Below are 7,424 nucleotides of genomic sequence, written 5' to 3' on the forward strand. Positions count from 1 at the left end.
AACACATTGACACCAAAGTTTCGGTAGCTGGTAGCTACTAAGCTTGCTCGATGAGTACGGTGTACTTTTCATGGCCATTTGTGTAGTGCTTACCACGATCGATTGCAATGGTACTAAGGTGGAGTGCAAAAAGGAATCATGCAAATGGGTCAGGGTGACAGGTCTAACCATGGGTGAGACAAGCTCCCTAGGTATGTCTTGGCCATGATGGGCCTTGAACAATTGTGGGGGATGTGTAGAGAGCTAGGGAACTAGGGACGGAACCAGTCGACCTAGGTCACTAGGCGTATCTAATTTGAGGACCCCTAGGTGTTGTATTGTGATTGTGAGTGTTTTTATTTATTTTTTCTTTTTCTATTTCTTTCTTCTTAAGAAAAAATAAAAATAAAGAATAACATGAGTACAACCATTGCAATATGTTGAGGCTATTAGCCTTTCAATTGGATTGGGAATTGTCGAGATTCAAAGGTTGTAAAAATGGATATTACAGTGATGATTGTGTCCTAGCCTCATTGCTAGAGGAACAACTATTGAGATGGGGAGATACACTAGAGATTTTGCAAGACCTCTTTGTAACGTGCGATGTTGGTACAATTGAGGGAAAGTTGTCGTGAGTGCCAGGTGTAGAGTTTGACCTAGAAAGAGAGAGTGGCCAAACTGATCATGCTTTGGGCCATGCAATGTGGGCGATTGACAGGGGTGATTTTCGCTTTCGACAGTGAGGCTTCCGTCATGGCTCTTTGTGAGGTTGGTGGTCTTATGGTGACTTGGGCATTAAACACTTTCGTACAAAGACCTGTGTCGCCCTGCATCCACTTGACACTTCGTGAGAGTATATGCAAGTCACATGCATCAATTATAATGAATAAATGCAACGCAAGAAGATATTACTTTATCTAAAACCTATGGTGTTGACTGCGATGCATATCATCGGTGCTTGTTAAAGACGTGACATGTATTAGTAGTAGGTAAGGGAGGTTTGTACAACTACAGAGCCTGCCCCTTTAACCACTTAAGGACAAAAAGTTATGGCAAGATGGCCTTTGTTAAGCAGCTTATACAACATAGGGGCTATTCTATTTGTATGAGGCGGGATGAGTTCGGGTGGTCGAGCGACTTGGGCTGTGCAAAATGTGAACCAACGTTAGGCTTTGAGGCAGGATATATTTATTTGCATGAAAGGGATTAAACAGTGGATTATCAAGTGTATATGAGGAGGAGGGGTGAGGTGAGGTATGCGGTGTTTGTTGTAGAGGGACAACCCTCATGATGATATTCGTCCTGCTTTGACTGCGGGGCATATTCCAGCCATTAGTAGATCTTGGATTATGCTAAGTTTCGTGGAATGGTTGTGATGGAGTGGAGCAGAGCTCGTCCCTAGAAGGATAGACCGAAAAGGGGAAATGTGTATAGAAGGGGACGGTGCCCTGTCTACGCCATCAAAGATGTTGGTCAAGGCTTCCTATGGTGGTAACGAGGGTTGCATGCCCTCCACCTGGAGGTGGGAATGGTCACACAACTTCTAGATGTGTGGTGAGAGGAGGACTTGAGAAGCTCAACCTGTCAAACCCAACTCTTCTCCCTGAGCTTGACTATCATTGCTTGTGTGTGTTGATATTATCTATACAGGGTCACAAAACTCATTGTTTATCTATGTACATATTTACGAATCCATGTCACTTCATGAGGATAAAAACCAATTGTAGAACTCACGATTGTACTGGAGTGTGGCACATGCATCCAATATTTGTGGCAGCTTACTCAATAAACAATAGATATTTTGCACCATCAAGTAGCATGGTACCTTGTCCAAGTCTACTGGCAACATGTAGCTCCTCCTCAGTGAGAACTTTATCAGCCAGAGAGCTTTCTTTGCTAGTTCCGACTAATTCCATACCCCGAATGGTAGTCAGTACTCAAAAGGAAGTCAGTGCCACATAGGTTGGGTCTTTTTGAGACCGCCATTTGGCCAATCGCTCCGCTGAGACTGGGCTCCTAGTTCAGCCATTGTAACACAGTTTTCAAACCAATGTTTTTCAAATTGACTTTGACCCTTTGATTGTCGCTTTAGTTTCTCTCTCTCTAAGGGATTTGGTTGGCAGAGCACATAATTGAATGTCACAATTAAGCATAGTTCATCGGATTCCTTGTTAGAGATGAGTCGCATGCGTTCATGCAGGAGCCTGTCATAGTGCTCATCAAGATGTTATTGCTCTTCCCAAGATAGGGGAAATGGCAAGTATTCTTTCAATTGCCCCCTAGGGAATGCGCCCATGTCTGCTAGGACGTAGACATGTGTGAACACTTTGAGCTTAGCATCCAACGCAGTTAAGCATTCTGCGACACTTCTATGTTCAATGAGGGCTTGCTCGATTGCTATCTCATGCAAGGTTCTAGGAGTTTCCCTAGGCTTTAGCATGGCTAGGGGCTTAGGCCTAGATGAGCAAGATTGGTCAAATCTAGGGTTGCTTATGTCCTCGGGGTTTATTGCGTCATGGTTCTCCTTGGATGTGACTGGTATAGATTTGTCACCTTGTTGTGACATTGTCTATTTTCACTTGACTGTTAAACTTTGATTGGAGTACCATTTCTGCACCAACTCACCTTGTCCTTTCCCTTTTCACTTGACTGCTTCGATCTTTTCCTTGTTCCTCACATTGATCAGTATAAAGTGAGGGTATCAAGTGCAATTCTCTAGCTGTGGTCTTTGGGATATCCTTTATGACTTCTTCGACGATAGCTACATAGAGGGAGCAAACATGTTGTTGCTTATCACAAGTTAGGGGTTCGGCTATGAGCTTTGTGTGCTCTAGTGTTGGCCTTCCCATGTCCACATGGACGTATGCACGTGTGATGGTTTTCAGCTTGTGATCAAGCTTTATCAGGCACTTCTTCTCTGGTTCATTGGTTAGATGCACCATCTCCTTGACCAAACCTTTAAAAGAATTATCCTCAAGCCTAGGCTTTAGGTGCTTCGGTAGTGCTAGATGTGTCAAGAATATTGGTTGTGACACCTCTTCCACAGTTGAATTGCTAAGGACACGTTCCGCAAGGGGCATCGTCACGGCCAAAGATTGTGATTGTTGTGATTCCTGATTGGAAGTAGTAGTAGCTAGTTTAGTGGACTGGATACTGTTAGTAGATTACAGTGTCAGGTCCTCAGGTAGATCGGAAGTGGTTGTGTCTTTTGTTGCCCTTTGAGAATTCACTTGTGCAGATCGAGCCTTAGGTGATCTAGTCATAATAGATTGCACATGCATATCCTTGGGCCGAGAGCTACGGGTGGTGTCATGTCTCACCTCTTGGACATTTGGAAGCTTAGATGGAGATAGAGATTGGGATTGAGCAGCTACACTTGATGACTACTGTTATGCTTTCTATGTCCATTTGGGGAAAGAGGATGTAGGAGACTTGGGACTCCTAAGTGGCTTTGACACTGGCTGGGAGATTTGCTCGTGGCTGTTAGATGATTCTACAATTTACTTTGTTGAGCGTTTTGCCTTGCCATGAGCAATGTTGTGCCTATGATGCTTGTTATTCACTTGGGAAATCAAAGGCTCCTTGGGCACTAGTGGCTTTTGCGTACCCTCAACGATTATATCTGATATCTGCTTGTCAAGCATGCTAGGTTGAGGATCTACCCTTCGAATAGTCTTGTTTGGTTTCTTGATTTTGATAGGGGCTCGGTCACTCCAATGTTTTTAACTCGAGACTTGGTTTTTTGTTTAGATTTCCTCCTGCGCTTCTTTGCTCTTGATACGATCTGGCCTTCAGCTGACAAAGGTGGTTTAGCCGAGGGTTTTGGCACCCAAATCCATTGGTTACCTACGTAATATCCTTGAGCATGTAGCAACGCTTTGGATATCCATTGTGCCGTTGTGCTGGCTCTCCATTGATACCTTCGTCTATAAGGCTTGGGCTTCTTTTGTGGTCTTCTATGATATTTGTAAGTCCAAAGCCTATCCTTGGCATTATTTCCTGACCTTCTCGTTTCAAGCATGGCCTTGCTTATTGTTTCTCTCTATTCAACATGCGCTTGAAACAACTCTTTCAACAAGTCCTTGCTCTCATTACTAGGCTTTCTTGGAATGTTGGAATATTCCTTGTCTTTCCCTCGAGGTTTGATGAGGTCACTCTTGCTAAAGGTTGTGACTATCCTCACACCATGTAGTCCCCAATTGCATGACCAGATGTGGATTCTCCACTGATGTCTTGGATCATCTGTGCAGTGCTATTCAAGGTGCATCTATTATCAGGAATGTCATATTTAGTCATCCTCGCAGTTGTAGCTTGATGTTGTTGCTTTCCGCTTTGACTAGATGCAGTCCGAATGCAACATATACATGTTTTTGCGGTGTCGCCTTTTTCCCCTTGTTGGCTAGATTGGCCCAATGAGGTTCTAGGGTCTCTGTTTGTCTTTGTTTGGGCATGGGCTTTTGATTGCTATTTTGCAAGTGAGGATCTATGCTTGTGCAAAGCCCTTACTACACTAATATCTAATTTGGAGGACCTGTCACATCACGCATTTTCTCTCCAACCTACTTGGGGGAGGTGCAGAGGGGGCAGAGCTCCCTCTGTGGCGGTCGGGGGGGGGGGGGGGGGGGAGGGCAGTCCCCCCGGCCCGCAGGGCTATATGGTAAACACCATGTGCGATTTGAAGGACCATTTATAGCCAATTTTTGAACTACTTGCGCTAGATTTCAGTCTAGTGATAAATCTATGATGTGCTTTTGGCTCTTTGGGGTCTCTAGTCAATTTCAGAATCTACCGGTTCGAAATTTGAAAAAATCCAAATTCGGTCTAGTAGGTCCGAATTACAGGGGCCGAATGCCCGATTCGGCCCGTTCAAATGGCTGAGAGCCGAATGAGAGAGGGCCGAATGTAACTGGTCCAAATGTCAAATTTAGCGAGTCCAAGTGTGGGTGTCCGAGGGCCAAATACAGAACGTTGGGCAGAGGGCCGATTCTGGGACTCGGCCCAGAATCCCCGTCACTCGGATGGCCCGAGCACGATGCGTCTTTTCATTGGCATGTCAAAGAATTCGTCGCGCCGAGTGATCGAGGCCTTCCTACTGGTTGAGCACCTCCAGATCCAAGCTACTCATGTAGGGGAAGGTGTGGAATTACCTGTGGTGGTCAAAGAACTCCTCGATGGCAAGATCAAAGCAGGTCCACTCAATGAAGCTCTCTCTCCCTCTCTCCAGCTCTCTTGAAACCTTGCAATGCAAAATGTGGCCTTCCTTGCTACTCCTGGTCCCTTACCACCCTACCTAGTCATGTACTCACCTTAGTCTTGCTCCCCTCACCAATATTTAATCCAAATTTTCATTTTTTGCCATTCTTTTCCCTGTTTCAACCTGTTATACAGCAACAAAAAACCCTATTGCATGTTCCAATGTTTTGCTCCTATCCTTTCTAAATGCAAGAAAAAATCGTAAGGAAAATGCCTAAACTACTCCAACATACTTTTTCAAGTCCAAAAATCAGAAACCTACTTGTTAAGGAGATCGAGTACCTCTTCAAACTTCCTTGCTTTCTACCTATCTACCTTAAGTACCGGTCTGGGGAAATCCTACTTCAATGCTCGATTCGAAGCATGCAAGCACTCAAGGCTTGAATCAGTTGGTCTCCAAAAAAAAACCAAAATGTGGGAGCTCTTGCTCAATTGCTAAGACCCATGGACCGCTTATTGTTTCAAGAATTCCAAGCTGAGCACTAATGGTTATCTCTCACATCGCCAATGCGCCATCCATCTCTACGGGTGTAGTGAGCTTACCTCCATGCTCGATCGAGTTACCTCCTCTCCCAAGCACTCCGGAAGCTCCACGATCCAAGTACAAGTTTCAAGCGAGCTCCATCCTCAAGCTCCCCACTCCAAGCTCCATTGCCGCGAGCAAGAGAAGAGAAGAGAAGAGAAGAGATGAGAAGAGAAGAGAAGAGAAGATGGAGAGCTTCTCCTCCCCCATCCCTCACCCTCACACACTCACTCCCTCACACTCTCACACTCCCTCTCTCAAGCACAAGCTCAACCAAAGAAGAAGAAGAAGAAGAAGAAGAAGAAGAAGAAGAGGAGAGCAACTTTTGGCCACACACAAGAATGAGCTTCTCATTCACTTTTCAACTTTATATACAAAACCATAAATCACTTTTGGGCGGTCATCCCCTTATCCCCTTTTTTACATGGCTAGCCGTGACCTAGGCCCTTTTTCGCATTGTCCTCCTATCTTCCTAGCTTCCTTCCTACCGCTCATCTACCTTTACAATTTGCACGGATGAGAGCCCGGTGCTCTTTGCAATAAATCCTGGTGTGCCTTGCGCTCTTTTACATGAGTATTAACTTGCGCTTCTCTTGTGTGCCTTTCTCCTTGATTTAGGACTTTTCTGCAGTTCTTGTGTTTCTAGATTCTTCTTGGCGCGCCTTCACCTTATGTTTCACTTTTGCCTTGGCCTTGTCTTCTACTTCAGATTTTCTAGATTTTCCACCTTTGTTCGTTTGAGGATTAACAACTTATCTTTCAAATCTAAATGCATTGGGTCTTTGTGGCTTGGAGTCGAATTTTATTTGTTCGATCACTTGGCGGTCAGTTTCGTACTCTTTCTTTCTTGGAGCTTGGCTAGCTCTAGCTTTACGTTTGCCAAATCTTGGCTAGGGTCAATGATGTTCCCTTTCTCTTGGTTGCCTTGGTTGAATCTCTTGCTAGTAGTAGCGGTAGCTGTCTTTGAGGTCCTAGAGACTACACTATCTTGACTCATGTCTCTAGAGTTCCTCTCTTTGAGCATATCATCTACACATATGGCTTCCTCAAAGACCTTAGGTAGCATGTCCCTTTGCAGGCTTGAGTTGCCTACCAAGGCCTTGTAGAGCTCTTTGCTCCTAATTCCATTTATGAAGACAATAGAGACCTCTTGCACACTAGGTTACTCTACAGCTAGGATTCTCTTAAAGAGACTCCACACATGGGTGACATAATCCCTAATATTCTCCTTGTCCTTTTGATTGACATTCATCACTCAAATGATGAGGTTATCTAAATATCCCGCCTCAGAGAATCTCTTGATGAAGAGACTCTTGAGAGTACTGAAAGTATTGCATTCGACATCATCTAGACTGGTGTACCATGTCCATCCCCCTTATCCTCACGACAAAAATCGAAGGTTTGTGCATGTTGAGTAGGGTCTGTTAGGCCATTCGCCTCACACAAGTGCTCGAATTGCTCTATGAAGCTATATGGGTCATTGTCAAGTTGCTTGGCAACTACGGGTATCTTCAGTTGGCTCCTCAAATTTGGTGTAATTCCTAGTCCCTCTAGCAACAAAGTTGCTAGGTTGCTCTGCTCTGCTCTACAGCCGCATTGTCTATGAGTCGCTTAGTAAGAAGCTTGCTCAATGTGAGATCGAGTTCTAGTGCTCTTTTCCTCTCTGCAT

Source organism: Lygodium microphyllum, chromosome 14 (assembly GCF_053477565.2).
Source record: "Lygodium microphyllum isolate KBCC chromosome 14, Lygodium_microphyllum_v1.1.10, whole genome shotgun sequence".
NCBI classification, from domain to species: Eukaryota; Viridiplantae; Streptophyta; class Polypodiopsida; order Schizaeales; family Lygodiaceae; genus Lygodium; species Lygodium microphyllum.